Source organism: Spinacia oleracea, chromosome 5 (genome assembly GCF_020520425.1).
Source record: "Spinacia oleracea cultivar Varoflay chromosome 5, BTI_SOV_V1, whole genome shotgun sequence".
NCBI classification, from domain to species: domain Eukaryota; kingdom Viridiplantae; phylum Streptophyta; class Magnoliopsida; order Caryophyllales; family Amaranthaceae; genus Spinacia; species Spinacia oleracea.
Window position 1 is genome coordinate 49,607,526 of NC_079491.1, and position 18,881 is coordinate 49,626,406.

Sequence of the window (18,881 nt, forward strand, 5' to 3'; positions counted from 1 at the left end):
TGGATGGAAGAAAGCCCCACTTTTGCTACCCTTGATTATGATAGACAAGGAAGGATTGACTGATATATATATAACTCCATTTTCTCGCCCAAAATAAAATAAAATTAAATGTTCGTTTTTGCAAATATATATATATAGAAATCTTCGGCGCCCAGGCCTGGGCGCTGGAATTACCTGGGTACGTGTTTTTTCCTAATTCTTTGTGGACTAGAGCTCTGCAATTCTATCTTTCCACAAACTCTTTTCTATAAATATAGCCCAAGTTCGACGTGAAATCACAACACACAATTCATATTCTGAGTATTGACTCCAACCCCTAGCCTAAGCCTCACGCTGCGAAATTGTTCACGCGTTCTGTCACAATCGATCCATAAATCGAACAGAACGTATCCTGTCCCATAATTTGAGATTCGTTAAATAAAAAGGAGAAATAGCAAAGTCCAAGTGGTTAGTTTTCTGAGAACCGTGACGCACCTCTCAAGGGTGCGTCGTAATGTGTCCCTTTTCTATGATTTAATTGCTTTCCTCGCCCTTTTTATGAACTGTTAAACTAACTAAATCTGATTGTTCTACCACGCCTAAAAAATATAATATTTTTGGGAAATTGGATTATCATGCTAGGTCCCTTAATGCTATTTAAATCAGATAATCGCGATCGATCTAGTATTATATGTTGCATATTGCTAAAATCAACTCAGATTAGTTTAATAGTTAACGCATGTCCCTTCAATTATTTATGCTGAGCTAGTAAGGATATCCTGCCTCTGGAGTTATCGAAGAGCGAGTACTCCTCTCGGTAGTTACAGTCCCCCGAACCCTCAATCTCTACCTTGCGGGTGTATGTTGAGAGATCCCCACACCAGGGATCACAAGGGAACCTACGGCCGTCGTGGTCAAACATAATTGCACTCCCTTTATGTCACGATAACCGGTTTTGTCAGTTTTTCTCGTTGTCGTTAAAAACTGAATGGAGACTCCTATATTACTAGTCAATTGGGTGTAAACTCACAGGAAATCCAATTACACTTGATTGAATAAAAAGAATGGTCACACCCACGAGGGACGAGGCCACGCATTAGCCTCGTGCTTTTTCGACCCCCTCACAGTGGCGACTCCACTGGGGATAGTGAAGTAAATACTCGTGCTTGTAGGTAATCAAAATAGCCGAAGGGTGAAACGATCCTACCCCGCGTTTATTTCCCCATCAAGTTGGGACGACCTGAAAATCAGCATATTAATGTGAACGGGCAGAACCGCATAATGAATCTTGGCTCCCTCAGGGAGTTTGGACTAAGGATACCCATCGCCAATCGGGGGGTGCATACGCTTCGAATGTTGTCCACTCGGCACTTTCGCTAGTAGTACACCCGTCCCAAACCCAATCGCTCGCCCACTAGGTCCCTCTCGCCTGCATGCCCCCTTGGCTTGCACTTGCGGGTTGGCCTCTTGGGCGAAATTCGTCTGTTGAAGACACTACCTCGACCGGGGCATGTGTTGGATCTACGATAGAAGCGGTACCAAACCAGGCGCAAATAACTACCCATAGAAGCCTATCATAAACTACATGACATGTTATTATCGCCTCATGATGAATGTTAGTTATGTGTAGCGAAATATGTGATTGTGTGTGACAAACTATCCTAGAAAACCAACGACCTTAAAAATTTCCCAAACATTCATAGACTAATTTGCCAAAGAATTATACCGAAATACGTGTTCCGCAAACCCGAATGATCGCCACAAAAATAAGCGACGCTCGGGATGACCTGTAACGAATCCCACAAACGCTGCACAACGCGTAAAGGACGTTATTAGGCAAGCACGCAAAATCAAAGTCGCATAAACAAAAAAATATACGCAAACAGAAAACGAGCACCAGTCAGGGACGCATTTTCAACGCCCCTGGCTGGGCGCCAGAATTTCTCACGCCCCTCGCTGGGCGCTGAAGTTGCTGCTTGGCCTTCTGGTCAGGCGCAGCAGCCTCGGTGCCCGCGCAAAAGGAAAATACGTAGCACAAAAAAAAACGTTCGTAAAAAAAAGAATTGCTACGAAGGCGTAAGAAAAAGCACTCGATTCTAGAGGCGACTCAAAAAAAAACAAGTAATAAATAACTCTTTGTGTCGTTGATAGGCCTCCTACGGAGACAATGTTCGGCACCAAAACCGAACACGCTAATAACTACGAATGTCACACGGGCAAGTGTTTCGAAAATTCAAAGAATGACAAAAAAAAAAAACCAAAAAGTGTACCAATAAAAGAAAGAGCAAAAAAAACCAATAGAGAGAGTCGAAGTCTAGACTAAGTAATGCTTGAAACTTTGGGAACCTAAACTTTAGCTTATCTTATGCCTAGGACTGGTCCTGCCACTTGGTGCCGATCAGGGAATCAACGGTTAGTGCGTCTCGAAGATACATTGCCAACATCAGGTTTAGTGACTCCAAGCTCCGTCAGTCATCCCTCATTCCAAGGATCTCCGCTTCCCCAACCTCGATTCGCACCTTCAACATGTCCATCGAAGATTTGCGAGACCAGATGGTCCAAATGACCCAACTTATGGGCCAATTGAAAATGGAAAATGAAGCTTTAGCGGCTGCGCAAGCCAAAAATGACCTCGATAACGAGAAGAGGATTGAAAAAATGGTCCTACAGCAAACCATGGGGAGCAAATACTTCTCCCTCGATCCTGAACCTTTTCCTGGCAAACCACCAGAAAAGTTCAGTTCATCTGACTTACCAAAGTTCAAGGCCACGGACAATCCCCGTGATCATCTACTGAGCTTTGTGAATGCCATGAACTTGAAAGGCGTGGACAAGTCCATGTATTTACCTGCCTTTCCTTTGTCCTTGGAACCTGTGCCGCTCAAATGGTACTATCACCAGGACCCTAAGCTCTTCCCCACTTGGGAAGACTTTGTCAATGTCTTCATCAAGGAATACTCGTCGAACATGGATTTCCAAGTCACCATGCGCGAGCTGGAAGTTCTCTTCCAAAAGAAAAATGAGGGTTTCACAACCTACTTTGCTAGATGGAGGGACCAGGCGGCCCAGCTAATCAATAGGCCTCCCGAAACAAAATTGGTCCAAAAATTCATTGACAACCTGGACCCGGCTTACAGACAACACCTTAGGTACCTGGGACTTGACACTTTCAAAAGAGTTTATGATGTGGGAATAAAGATCGAGGACGACCTCGCCAAAACCATACAAAGCAAACCCACATATAAAAATAACACCTATAATCGGGGTAACACATCCCAAGCCCAAGAAGTCCATGCTGTAGAAGAGACTCCCGCCCGAAGAAGCCCTGGAAGATGGGTCCGAGACCGAAAGTTTGCCCCACTCGGGTCGACTTTGGTACAAGCCTTTGAAAGATTAACCAATCAAGGAAATTTGAGACCTATAGGCCCCACCCGTGACCCTCCTGTCAAAAGCAAATATTGGGTCGAAGGTACTTAATGCAAATTCCATCAAGGAAATGGGCATGACACTGAAAACTGCTGGAACCTAAAGAATACCATCCAGGACATGATAGAGGATGAAGTGATACCTCTCCCTAACGTTGGCAAACCCAACAACAACAAGAGCCCACTCGGCTCTTGTCACATCTCTCTCGACCAACCAGAAAATGAGAACTTCGACCCTACGGTGTACATTACACCTCAAGGTGCACCACTCGCTGTGGTCCCTATGGATCGAATCGAGAGAGAAGTGTGCGGTGTGTGGGATGATGATGCTGAAGATATCTACCTATCTCAAGTGTTGGGCCAGGACCTCTTTACTGAAACTTGGCCCGGGTATGCTCTCATCGACACCACCACTCAAGAACCCGAAGTCGACAACCTCACCAGATCAGGAAGAATATACCAGCTTGACATTCGCCCACCTCCTATAGACGATATCCCAGTCAGACAAGCTCCTGAGAATTGACGGCACACCACCGTCGCAGAAGTCATTGAAATCCTCTTTTGAAACAATTGAAAAGAACCAAGGCCGAAATTACCATATGGGATCTCATGTGTACCTCAAAAGAACATCGCGAAAAGCTTATTCGCTCACTTGACCTCATCTCAGTGCCTACAGATATCACACCTGACACATTGGTTAACCACGTCACGAGAGACGCTGGAGAAAAGGCCATAGTTTTCACTGACAAAGATTTATCCAGAGAGGGGGGTTCCCATAACAAAGCCCTCTATCTAGTAGTTGGATGCAAAGGGCAAAACATCCCCCTAGCGCTCGTAGATAACGGTTCGGCGGTTAACGTTTGCCCGTTGCAAACCGCCCATTGCTTGGGACTAGGAAGCGATGACTTCCAAACCTCCACACAAGGGGTACGAGCCTATGATAACTCCCGAAGGCCTGTGTTGGGAAAAATCAACCTTACCATACAAACCGGGCCTGTGGCACGCACCACGGAGTTTCAAATAATCGACATCAAGCCAATTTTCAACCTCCTATTGGGGCGACCTTGGCTCCATGACTTAGGAGGTGTGGCTTCTACCTTGCACCAAATGGTTAAACTTAACCATAATAGGGTAATACTAGAAATCCGCGCCCCTCCTCTCGACGTCAGTTGTACTATGGTTGGAACGGCCGAAACTGCAGACGACCTTTATGGGTTTCAAATGGAAGAAACAATCCAGTTCATCGAAGATTATGATCCAGCATTCCTAGATCCGCATGCATCCCGAGTCATCCCTAGAATGCTGTTAGCTCAAGGTTATTTCCCTGGAACCCCATTGGGCATAAGAAAGAAGGAATGCACATTCCATCCTTTACCCAACAAATCTACTCCCTTTGGCTTAGGCTATGAACCAGCGGAGGAAGATATTGCAGACCGCCTGTCTAGGCTACGCCTTAACAAAGCCAAACAAACCACCCTCCTTCCCCCGTATCAAAGAACCCTTAACGGGATGTTCGTTCGGGAAGGAGAAGAACACCCATGCTGCGATTTCCCTGAACCCTTCGTTCAGGATGGCTTGCTAAAACCCGGATTTGAAATTTTCCATGACTGCCACACCTTGGATGAGGCACCCCACCTCACCAAGACTAAAACAGCTGAAATATTGGACAACCAGGCTCTATGGACATTGTTTAAAGAATCGAGGCCTATGGAGAACGAGATTGTGATGACTACCCTAGCTTTACAAGATGAAGGTTTCGATCCAACCCGGTTAATCTCTCCTGCATCAACACTAGAAGAGATCGAGAACGGATGGGTGAAGACATATCAGTGGGTCAATGCAAAAGGAATAGAATTCAAGATGAGTACCGGTGAAGGACCGAAGTTTTATGAGACTAAAACCCAGGCTTGAGCCACATAGAGCACCATTAGTAAAAAGCGCCTAGTAGTTCTTTAGATTGATAGAAAAAAAAATAGAGACTTTAGATGGTCCTAAGGCCCTTAGAATATAGGTCAGTTTTATTTCAGTGTGTTTTCCTTACTTTCCGAATCAATAATGGCGTAATATTTCTCCTAAAAATTTTATTCTAACACTAAATAAGCACCAAATGTACTTGCAAAATACAAAAATAAAGAGGCGGCCCACTCTAGGCCCAACAAACAAAGCCCACTCGGTTTTGAAATAGTGCCATGGGAGCCAATTCCCGAATCCCACAAAATAAACCGCACCATCCCATTCATATCCCCAAAACATAAAAGTCAACCAGTGTAACCATAAAAATCAACCCATACAACCCAAAGAAGTCAAAGGAAATAAAAATCCAAAACGAAAGCAAATGTTGCTTAAAATGGGAATTAATAAAATATAACCCCCACCAATCCTTCAAAAACGAAACGCACCTCAACCCACCTCAAAAGCCTACACAAAGATCTTCATAACTTCCGCACCCTAACTCCATTTTCAAAACTGTTTCGAGTCACGAATAGAAAAAATTAATCCGGACAAAAACACATTTCACGCTAACAGTCAAAAAAGCCTCTGAAATAACCTCAAAATTGACTTTAAATACGAGCAAAAAATCCAGGCACAAAAAAGAAATAAATGCAACATGTGAAGCAAAGCGTCAAAAACGACCGCCAGAAAACATTTTCAGCGCCCAGGGCTGGGCGCCGAAATTTCTGACGCCCCAGCCTGGGCGTTGAAACTCTCTGCCTGCCAAAAATTTTCTTTTCAGAAGTGCTCATCATTTTATCCGCACACAACGGAAAAATAACGAACACTTGGGGGGTACAGTACGTATCCAAATAGGCTTACCAAAAATATAGCCATACAAATTAGTCGAATTTCATTTTTACGCGACTTATGGCAAAAAACGGCAGATGAAAATAATGATAATACTTCACTCATTTGACCGATTAAGTAATATGCTTCCACCTCAGGGCATATCTACTGAAATCCGGCATACTAGAACTTATTCTAAGCTAGAACTACGCGCGACCTGATTCTGACAAGATACGTAGGCAATCCTTACCAAGGATTCGGTCCAATAAAAAAAACACATATTCTTTGTGCAAAAAGTGTTAGACATATAAAAACATAAAAAAGAGGAGAAACAAAAATAAATGAAAATGAAAAATAAAAATACGCCTTTATTGAAAAAATTATAAGGAAAACAAAGTGCTAAGAATAAAAACAAACACAACTGAAATAAATAAAGGGCACCTACACCCTAGAAAGAACTACACTACTCTAGTTCTTCCGGATCATCAAATAAAGTCTTGTAGAGGGCAATGTTCGCAGGATCCACCCCCACAGTCTTCTGCGCTGCCCCAATATCAATCTCCATAAGAACCGGCTCCTGGACACTAACTTCCAAAGATTCCAAGGCTTCAGAAACATTCTCATTTATAGCCCGCTCGGCCTCAAGGGCACAGACAATGGTGGGAGAAGGATTATTATCATCAACTAGACTAGCCACTGTTTCTACAGGCGGTTGAGCCTTCCTAACCCATACATTGTTCCGGCGACGATCTCCGCGAGAGCTTGCATTTATTTTAACAACAGCAGGCCCCTTCATGTTAGGCATCTTTTTAGGCCTGAAACTGGAACGGGGAGGAACTTCCTTTCGCTTTCGATCAGGACGAGCTTTCACATTCTTAATACTATAGGTACGAGGTTTGGCAGAATTAGGACCCTCATACTTAACACGAATACGAGGTATCAAAAGCTCGGCCGGCTCCCCATTTCGAGCCTCGGTCCTCACATCTTTATCATCGGAGCTCATCCACAACTTGTAGTTTTCAGAAAGACCCACAAAGCCATTTGTAGCTACGGCCCAACGCGGGAGACCATCATAATACTTAGCCCACGCTAGAACCCGTGGTTGTGAAAAGGCCGCTACCTTAGGTGGTACCGTATCAGAAAAGAGAATAGTCTGCCTTAAACCATATTGACGCATGACTTGGTAAGGGAAAATATAAATGGGACGAGATAGCCCCAACAAAGAAACATAAACCGATACATCAGAACCCCCCGTCATAGTAGTCAAACCCCACCATGGTACCACCCACTTAATAGAACAAATGCCATAAGTAAAAAAAGGAGGTCCATTCGGCCTCGTCCTGGCCTTGGTGCAAGTATTTTCGGTTACCCAAGGCTATAGGGCGATAATGTTTAGGATCGGCAGGAGCTTCCAAAAGTCTAAGCCGTTCCACGAGCCAAATCTGCAAAAAACGAGCACGATCAAAAAAATAATAAAAGAAAACGGTTCCTGGGGAGCAGTTTCAACGCCCAGGACCAGGCGCCGAAAATTCCAGCGCCCAGCCCTGGGCGCTGAAAATCATTGTGTAGGCAAAAAAAAAACGTGTATACGTGCGCAAGGAAAAATCGATTACCTGCAGTAATAGGGGGCTTCCCTTAAAATGTTCAGATTTGGCATCCTTCTTCAGCTCATCCGCACTCAGCAAAGTCTCGGCAACAACCAACGGCATAATAGAATAGCAACTTTCCATCTAACTAATCAAGGAGATCAACCTTATGTCACCGAACACGCCATTGTTATTCGACAGTAAATAGTGATTCAACAAGCAAAACACAAGGGCTCAAATATTCAATTTCTGTTCGGTCATATTCTTACTAGGCCTAAAGTGATGTTTTACAAGTTTTGCCAAGTTAACCTCGTCACCTACAACAATTTCAGCAAACATGTTATCATCTAGTCCTAGGAAAGCCCCTATGGTTGTTTTACCCTCTTCAATAGTGCCAGGGGTAGCAGGAGTAGCATTAGTAGGATAACCAAGGATCGCAGCAAATTCATCTGGCAAAGGACATATTTCGTTGCCCCGAAAGGGAAAAACATGATGATCGGAGTTCCAAAAGCTTAGGGCAGCATGCAGAAAGTTATAATCAATATTAATTTGTTGTAAGCCTAAAAGTGCCTCTAAGTGGTATTCTTTTAACAAAGCCTTTTCTGTGGGAGTAAGGGCCCGTAGCCAACGCCAACGCCTAACAGTCCGTTGGAGTGAGAAAGTAGGGATCGACATGGCAAAGCAATGAGTAACTAAAACACAGCAAAAAAGAGAGAAGGAAATTGAGAGTGGTGGAAAATAGGGACGTATCTAGCCCCTATATATAGCTGAACGCACCCAATGACATCCTGATCCCATTCGGAAATGTGTTAGGAAATCCGAAAGTCAAATATCACCAGGAAAAGGCTTCCAGCGCCCATGGCTGGGCGCCGAAATGTTTAACGCCTAGCCTTGGGCGCCGGAAATGCAGCCCAAGGCCCAGATTTCACAAAACGCGGAACAGGAAAGGACTTAAAATCGTGTTGCTAAACACGAGGCCCTATTGCAAGTAGGATCAAGCCCAAAAGCACCTTTAGCTCCCAAATAAGCAAAAATAAACATTAAAACTTGGTCGAAACTTAGACTTGTCTCAGAAAAATGCTTATGTTCACTTTTCAAATCAAAATAAATATCATGGTCATTCTTCGAAACACCAAAAAATGTGTGCCGTTAAGTCGTTGGTTTCCCAAATAAAAAATGTTTGTCTGTCAAAGGATTAATCCGGGCCAAACATCAAACCGGATGTCGCCTGAAAACTGAAGTCGCACTCCACGGCTTCGCTAAAATAGCACACTACTATAAAAGTTCGCTCGCGCATACGAGCATGACCCCAAACATGATTACAAGATGCGAAAAACGACCGACGAGCCCCAGTGCTTGGGGGCTCGCGAAAAAATATACTCCAACAAGGAGCGCACAATCAAAATCACATTCCCGGACTACGCCATACACCATCTCATGTTTGGATATCTAAAAAAAAAAACAGGTTCGACCTCAGAGAAAGGTCGTCATTGACACTTGTGCATGGTCCTCTGATCAAAGACCAAGTAGTGGCAAAAATCGAGTCGTAAAGACTAGCTCAAAACCACGAAAGCAGACGGTCGCAAGACAAAGGTCCGTCTAAACCCGTTGTCAACCCACGTTCAGGTTACAACTAAATCCGAGCATCCCTCAGAAGAATTCGCTCCTACAAGAATAAATAAAAAGAAATTCTCAAAAAGAAATCACAAAGAACAAAAGAAATAGGAACTTGCCCATCTTCAGTTGGCAAGATCGCGTCATGAACCACGCGAGTTCCCAAATCGAAAAAACGAATTCAGTGACGTCCACCCTCAGCGGACAGGGCTCGCCCACCCTCAGCGGGCGGGGTCTGCGTCACTAACCGCACAGGTCCTTAGTCGCTGCAGCGATAACTTTTTTTTGGTTTTCCGTTTTTCCCAAAAACGATGTGAGTAGCCTTTGGTTTTCCCTTTTTTCCCAAAAACGATGTGAGTAGCCTTTGGTTTTCCGTTTTTCCCAAAAACGATGTGAGTAGCCTTTGGTTTTCCGTTTTTCCCAAAAACGATGTGAGTAGCTTTTGGTTTTCCGTTTTTCCTGAAAACGATGTGAGTAGCTTTTGGTTTTCCGTTTTTCCAAAAAAGAACGATGTGAGTAGCTTTCCTTTTTCCACAAAAAATTCAAAGATTGGTTTTCCGTTTTTTCCAAAAAAAAGAACGATGTGCTGGATTTTCCTTCGTTTTACGTCCCATAAAAACAAGGGGGTTTTCTCGTTTAGTTAACCCTAAAAATGAGAATCTTTAAAAACATTTTTACCTCGTGATTGGGCTTGGCCAGGCCCAATTACACTTTACAGCTTTGATTTCGAAAACATCTGTAGCTACTCCCAATGACAAAGTGAGGGAGTTTCTACGCACCATTAGATCCTTCCAATGACAAAGTGAGGAAGTTTCTATACTATCAGTTGACAAATCCCAATGACACGTGAGGGATATGTCGACACTTCAAAGTGACGACCCTTAAGTCAAATGTTATCACTCGGGGGCTCGTGAGACCCTCGCAAAAAAACAGGTCACCATGGCTTGTGTGGCGCACTCCGTCTAATACTTTGACTATCGTCTTACTCCAAGACTCAGTCAAAGTGGGGGCTAACTGTAGACACCTACTTTTGTCCCCATTCCCGAAAGGGAAGGTTCGATGATGAAAACATAAATCTCCACTTGACAACGCATCTCCTATAAAATAACGAATCTCAATCACCCTTCTCGTTTCACCCGAAACCTGCTATTTATAGAAACCTGTTATTTATGGAAACCTGCTAAAAATAGTAACTGCCGTAAAGGGTAGCTTCTAAAAGTGGCAAGTCTTAAAAGATAGAAACCTGTCAGAATTAGGTGTTGCACTCCAACATAAATCCTAAATGAGATAGAAAACTGCGAGAATCCTATTCCTAATATGATTCGGAAATAAGAGTTACGTATTAATTGAAATCCTAACGAGCCTAGAGTTCGTAACGGGCCCAGACGCATTCCGTCATGAAATTGATACGCACTAAAAGACTCGATTAAGTCTCAAACACTACGGATTTCAGGAATCCGAATCTGACTAAGAAAACAGCCCAGACCCTATTTTCAACGCCTGGCTCTGGGCGCCGAAATCTTCGGCGCCCAGGCCTGGGCGCTGGAATTACCTGGGTACGTGTTTTTTCCTAATTCTTTGTGGATTAGAGCTCTGCAATTCTATCTTTCCACAAACTCTTTTCTATAAATATAGCCCAAGTTCGACGTGAAATCACAACACACAATTCATATTCTGAGTATTGACTCCAACCCCTAGCCTAAGCCTCACGCTGCGAAATTGTTCACGCATTCTGTCGCAATCGATCCATAAATCGAACAGAACGTATCCTGTCCCATAATTTGAGATTCGTTAAATAAAAAGGAGAAATAGCAAAGTCCAAGTGGTTAGTTTTCTGAGAACCGTGACGCACCTCTCAAGGGTGCGTCGTAATATGTCCCTTTTCTATGATTTAATTGCTTTCCTCGCCCTTTTTATGAACTGTTAAACTAACTAAATCTGATTGTTCTACCACGCCTAACAAATATAATATTTTTGGGAAATTGGATTATCATGCTAGGTCCCTTAATGCTATTTAAATCAGATAATCGCGATCGATCTAGTATTATATGTTGCATATTGCTAAAATCAACTCAGACTAGTTTAATAGTTAATGCATGTCCCTTCAATTATTTATGCTGAGCTAGTAAGGATATCCTGCCTCTGGAGTTATCGAAGAGCGAGTACTCCTCTCGGTAGTTACAGTCCCCCGAACCCTTAATCTCTACCTTGCGGGTGTATGTTGAGAGATCCCCACACCAGGGATCACAAGGGCACCTACGGCCGTCGTGGTCAAACATAGTTGCACTCCCTTTATGTCACGATAACCGGGTTTTGTCAGTTTTTCTTATTGTCGTTAAAAACTGAATGGCGACTCCTATATTACTAGTCAATTGGGTGTAAACTCACAAGAAATCCAATTACACTTGATTGAATAAAAAGAATCGTCACACCCACGAGGGACGAGGTCACGCATTAGCCTCGTGCTTTTTCGACCCCCTCACAATCGTTGTTCCCTTTTAGCTTTTCACTACTTTATGAGGGGCTTGTTTAGTAAGTTGAAACCCTATACCCACATAGAGGGGTTGATCAGTATTAAAGGAAAGGTTGAATTAATTGGAATAAGTCTTGATTGATACCTTTGTGATCACTTACATAATTTCAAGATAAAAACACTTATGATTAATTGTTGATTGCATGACTTATGTGATTGTTGAGTCATAACCAAGTATTAATATGTAAACCATGTAAAGTGAAACTGAGTAGCAATAGCTTTAGACTGTGCACGTCTAAAGTGACGGACAATCAGGAGTTGGGGTCATGGGTCGCCTATGGATTTTTCTGGGGCCGGATTGATCACCGGTTCTATTTTATTCAAAAGTCCCTCGATATCGCAGGTCATTGGGGTTTACGGAGTCGCGTCCGTACCTCGTCTTCCTTAGTGAAGAAGTTTCTAGTAGCAACTCGGTCCATTAACTATTTCAATTAAAATAAGGTTAATGATACAAAGGTCTAGTTCAGTCAAATATAGTCTTCAAGTTAATATGTTTTGTTTGCTTTTACTTATGTTTTATTAGCATCATGATAGGATTGTTCGTTTAATAGAATCATGTTAGGATTATTATTGTTTTGGTATGTAGTACTCAGCTTTGCTGATTACGTGCTTTGTTTGTGTGTGTTGATCATGGCTATGCCTTATTGATCCTATGATGGCCCATTTTGGTGAGCAGTCTCTAAGGATCAATAAGCATTGTCCATCTACAGGTTTGAAGATGATGCATCATTGGGATCGGGATTAGAGAGCTTGTATTTATTTTCGTTTTGCTAAGTGACTTGGTTTGTTAATTTGGACTTGAAACTTGTCGTACTATTTACGTTTCCTTATTTTCGTTGATTGGTTTTTGGATTTAATATGTAATCGATTATTTATAAACCTAAAAGTTAGTTTTATGTTTTCCGCTGCAAAATTCTGAATAAGCCGTTACGTTTTCACACGGGCGATAATGCCTTGATAATTCTCTATAGTTATATTTATAAAAATGGTTGTTTTAGAAAAAGGAGAATTGTCGGGGTGTTACATTTGTGGCGCGGAAAGTGACGGATCACGACCCCGGTCATGAATACGGTGCCCACCGTTGACAGAATCTTAGGCCTTTTGGGTCACATCGTCATCAAGCCGTGCCCCCTTTTGAACCCATGCCAAAGAGTTGATACTCCGGTCACCTCCACTTGCAAAGCAATTCAAAACACGTGTTTTCTCCGAAGAGTTGCTAGAGTTAGTATGAGTCAATTTATCATTGAAATAATCATTAAATACATTGACACCACAACATGACTCCTCTATCATGGGACTCTTAGCAACATGGTTTAAATTGAAAGTAACTTGTCATCCCCCACATTTAAAGTTAGCTTACCATTTTTGACATCAATGACTGCCCCCACAGTGTGTAGGAAGGGTCGACCTAAAATAATGGAAATCTGTCTGTCCTCTTCCATTCCAACACAACAAAGTCAACAGGAAAAAAAAATTACCTACTCTAACAGGCACATCTTCTAGAACACCTAGGGGGTACTTCACATATCGATCAGCCATTTGCAGAGTTATGTTGGTAACTTTTAAATCACCCATATTCAATTTAGTAAAGACATACAAGGGCATGACACTAACATTGGCACCTAAATCACATAAAGCTTTGTCAATAAAAAGATTGCCAATGTTACACGGGATAGAGAAACTCCCAGGGTCCTTCAACTTGGGCGGAGACTTATTTTGTAGTAAGGCACTGCACTCTTCAGTAAATGCAACAGTCACCACCTCACTGAATGCTCTCTTCCTAGTCAGGATGTCTTTCATGTATTTAGCATATGCAGGTACTTGAGTAATTAATTCAGTGAAAGGGACTGTTACCTGCTGATTCTTTACCACTTCAAAAAACTTACCAAACTGCTTGCCTAGCTTGTTCTTGAGCTGACGGTGAGGGAAGGGAAGTTTGATAGGTGGGACTTTTATCTCAACTTTCTTCTCAACCCTTGTGCTAGCTTCCTTCTCCTTGACCACCTTCTCGCCTTCTTCCGGCATAGCATCACTGACAGACGCTTCAACATCTCCTTCAATAGTCATAGGCGGTCCATCATACTCATATCCACTCCGCAAAGTGACAGCATTTACAGACTCTCTGTTCTTGGGCTGTGAGGGGGATGACCTTGGGGTCTCCCTGCAAGAGTAGTAGCCATTTGTGCCAACTGTGTATCAGTGATCTTGTTATGAGCAGTAAGAGCATCAATTTTGGCATCCTTTTTGCTCAGAGACTTCTGCAATTGCAACATCATATTCCTCATCTCTACAAGCATAGGATCAGACTGTGTGGGTTGAGGTTGTGGTGGTGGAGGGGATGTGTTTTGTCTAGGGAACCCAGGTGGTCCACTAGACTGCTGGTTTTAGTTACTCCGCAGTTGGTATGATTGCTGTGGTGGTGGTTGGTAGGGTTGTTGTGGTGGTGGAGGATGTTGAATCCGATGGGGGTTCTGGACATTAGTACTCCTATATGATAGTAGAGGGTTATTTTTATACCCCTCATTATAAGAGGTGGAGTATGGATTATTCTGCTTGTAGGACTGGAATGCATTGCATTGTTCGATAGAGCTCCTACATTCATGTGCATAATGACCTTGCATCCCGCAACTATCACAGACGTTGGAATATTGGGCACTCATTGCAGCGACACTAGCATGTTGGGTGGACTGGGAAGATGTGATTGCATATTATCATGCCCGTGATGTAGGGCAGTTAGCTGAGCAGTAAGCTGTTCAATAGAATTCATCTCATGCTTAACACCCCGGTCGGAAAAACCTCTAGGATTCCCATATTGGGCACTATGAATGGCCATCTCCTCAATCACCTCCATAGCTCTAGGCACCTCAAGTTGCATGAATCTCCCACTGGCGGCTGAATCCAAAACAAGTCTAGACTCATTACCCAGACCATTATAAAACTGCTGAATAAAAAACCAGTCATTCAAACCATGGTGCGGGCACTCTCTCTGCAAATCCTTGAATCTCTCCCAGACCTCGAACAAACTCTCATCTGCTTGTTGAGTAATAGAAATTATCTGACCCCTCAGCCGAGCTATCTTCTCAGGTGGGAAATATTTCACATAGAAAGCAAGAGCCAAAGAATCCCAATCGGTGATTTTCATAGCTGCTCGGTTAAGCCCATTAATCCATAGCTTTGCCTTCCCACTCAATGAAAATGAAAAGAGCATCTCCATAGTCTGCTCTGGTGTTAGATTCTTCTGCTTAACAGTAGCGCAATATTGAATGAAAGACTGAATATGGAGATTAGGGTCTTTACCCTTTTCTCCACCGAATTGGTGTCTCTCAATCATATTTATCAACTGGGGTTCAATCTTGAAATTCTCGACCGCAATAGAAGGCATGATCGCCTTGGGAAGCACAGACATAATTGGCTTAGAATAGTTTGTAAGCCTTGGCTTAGAATAGTCTGTAAGCCTTGGCTTATATGGTGGTGTTTCGTCACCCATCTCTGAATCTGTATGGAATAGATTGCCACTCAGATGGTCGGATTTAGAGTCCGAATAGTCTCTCAACTGTTCAACGAATCTACGCCGTCTACGGAAGGTCCGTTCAGGTTCAGGATCGAACGAAGTCAGATCGCTGGTATGGACAGTCCTGGGCATAAACAGGCAAAACTAGAAAACAGTCGTGAGATCCGATCTAAAGGAACGGGAGTTCCTTGAGAAGTAACAAACAATAATCTAGAAATAACAGAAAATAAAACCGTTTCCCCGGCAACGGCGCCAAAATTTGACAGGCTAAAGTCGTATCACCCAGTCAAAAATAACCTAAGTCCACTAGCTAGGTAGCAAGGGATGTCAGGATCGAATCCACAGGGAAACAATGTTCTTTCTACTACTAATCAACTAATCTAGACTATTGGGAAACAAGATTTGGTTGGTTTGTATACTAAGACTACGACGATAATTAAACAATTAAGAATTCAGATATTAAAGGATCTAGGGCATAGGTTCACCAACAAATAACAATCCAGGATGATAAACAATTGAAAATAATCAATAAAGCGATTAATTAGACTAGCATGCTCTCTCGAATCGATACTAATCATAGACTTATAATTAACGGCTCTCGCTACGTATTAATCATAATTCCACCTATTGGCACAAGCCTAAACATCAAATTGCATCTCTGGAATCTTAACTTGATATTGCTTAACTAATACAATTAAACCTGCGCAAATCTAATTGCATAGTAGAATAAACCAATCAATAGGAATCAATCACAATACCAACAATCACAATTATTCAATCATCCCTTCATAATTATTCATGGATCCCCAATCCCTAGAAAATAGACTACTCACACATATTATCAATAAACAAAGCAATTAATTTGATTGGAAACATGATTAAAGCAATAAAATAAATTAAAGTAAGAAGCAATACCGAATTGAAGAACAATGAAATAATAAAGCTTGAATTTTTTATTGGAAATAAAAACTAAGTGTTGAACAAAATTTGAGAAAATAATAAGCTAAGGAAAATAAACTAAGTGTTTCAATACTAGAAAATAAGGTGTCTACTAAAAATAAAAGGGCTAGTATTTATAGTTTGCCCAAAATACAAGCCAAAAACCGGAATTAAATCACGCGCATAAGCAGCAAGGGTTGGCGTCGCCCGATCGGGCGAAGTGCTCGATAGTCGGCCCGATCAGGCCAAAATCCGCCCGATCGGGCGGTTTGCGTAAATTCCACAGCAGTACCCAGATGACCGCCCGATCCGGACCGGGTGAAGCCCGCCCGATCGGGCGCGCAGCGATGACTTCAAAGTACTTTCATTTCGCCCGATCTTCTCACTTTTCCCTCAGCTCAAATGGCGATTTGCAAAAGTCATCATCCTTCGCCCATATCACTGAGTCTAACTCCCGGGGCTCAACCGTAAGCATCTAAGGCTCCCGAAAGTCGACGATAATGGTCCCGAACTTCCTCAGGCTCGTGTAGTGGCCTAAATCACCATGAAACGAGTCTAAAAAGACCAATTTCTCACAAGGCACACTCAATAACACATATTAGTACTAAAAACGGCTCCTAAGAGCTCATTTGATGCATAAAAGTACTAAGGGACGGGGGTAAAACTCTATATAAAACACACATATCACTCACCCGAAATCACCTTACAATTGGTGTGGTACTGTCTCAAAGAAATCCTTACTAAAAAGAAGTCGATCTGACTCGTATTACTTCCACTCCTATAGGTTACTAGGTGTGAGTGTTTTTTCTCAAACCAATGCAAAATCCAGAATAGCATTTCCCGCTTCATTCCGATCCCCATACCCAAAACCACCATTAATGCTTTAAAAACCATGACGACTCGAGCCTACATATCTGTCGAGATCCCCACCAATGACCAGTTTCTCACATCTAGGGACGCGTTGCACCACTTCTTCCAAATCCTCCCGAAATTCTTGTCTAGTTGAAGCATCTAGTCCTGCTTGTGGTGTATAGGCATGTAACACCCCGACAATTCCCATTCTCTAAATTAACCCTTTTTAAATATAACTGTAGGGAATTATCAAAGTATTATCGCCCGTGTGAAAACGTAACGGCTTATTCAGAATTTTGCAGCGGAAAACATAAAACTAACTTTTAGGTTCATAAATAATCTTATTACATATTAGGTCCAAAACCAATTAACTGAAATAAGGAAATACGAATAGTACGACAATTTCAAATTTAAGTTAACAAACCAAATCACTTAATAAAGCAAATATGACTACAAGCTCTCTAATCCCGATCCCAATGATGCATCATCTTCAAACCTGTAGATGGGCAACGCTTATTGATCCTTAGAGACTGCTCACCAAAGTTGGGTCATCACAGGATCAATAAGGCATAGCCATGATCAACACACACAAACAAAGCACGTAATCAGCAAAGCTGAGTACTACATACTAAAACAATGATAATCCTAACATGATACTATTAACGAACAACCCTAACATGATACTAATGAACATAAACAAGGGCAGACATAACATGATAATTTGACGACCATACTTGACTAGACTAGGCTAGACCTACAACAATAATATTATTTTAGTTGAAATAGACAATGGACCGAGTTGACCGTCCGACATCCTTCACTAAGGAAGACGAGGTACGGGCGCGACTTCGTAACCTCAGAGACCTGCGATATCGAGGAACATTTGAATAAAAATAGGACACGGTGATCAATCCGGTCCGAGATAAAGGCCATGGGCTACCACCATGAACCCCAACTCCTGTTTGTCCGTCACTTTAGACGTGCACAGTCTAAAGCTATTGCTACTCAGTTTCACTTTACATGATTTACAAATTGAGACTCTGTTATGACTCAACAATCACATAAGGCATATAATCCACATTCGTTCACAACTGTTTTTATCTTGGAATTAAGTACGTGATTATAAAGGCATCAATCAAGACTCATTCCAATTTACCCAACCTTTCCTTTAACCATGATCAACCCTGTATATGGGTATAAAGTTTCAACTTACTAAACAAGGTCCTCGGCCCTCATAAAGTAGTGAAAAGCTAAAAAGGGAACAACAACCAATCGATCCAAACCAATCATATAGAATAATCTAGTATCCCCAACCAACATGTTTGTATCAATCATCCATACTAACATGTTACAGTTCTCTTAGTGCAAAATAAGTTCAATAAGTTTGCCCAACAGTATTAAACATGCACATTCCATATAACCAAGTTCGTCCATAATATCAACATCACCAAGTTCAACAATAATATCAACATAACCAAGTTCAACAACAAATTCAACATGGTTTCAACAATTAGCACACATTCCAAGCACGCAGGTATGTACGTACCTTGTGTAAACAAACTGATAGGCCACTTTAACACTTTCAAAAGTCGCCTAAAGAGAATTCTCCGCCTAAACAACCAACAAGTAGTCTCAATCAATTTCTAATCATTGACAACCAT

General features: G+C 42.2%; 1 non-coding gene across 1 annotated transcript; it reads left to right on the forward strand.

The window, feature by feature from the left end:
- Positions 1–14,881: 14,881 nt before the first annotated feature.
- Positions 14,882–14,988, forward strand: LOC130462171 (small nucleolar RNA R71). The gene has a single exon (XR_008922306.1). It is a non-coding gene; the product is annotated as a small nucleolar RNA R71 (small nucleolar RNA).
- The last annotated feature ends 3,893 nt before the right edge of the window (positions 14,989–18,881 follow it).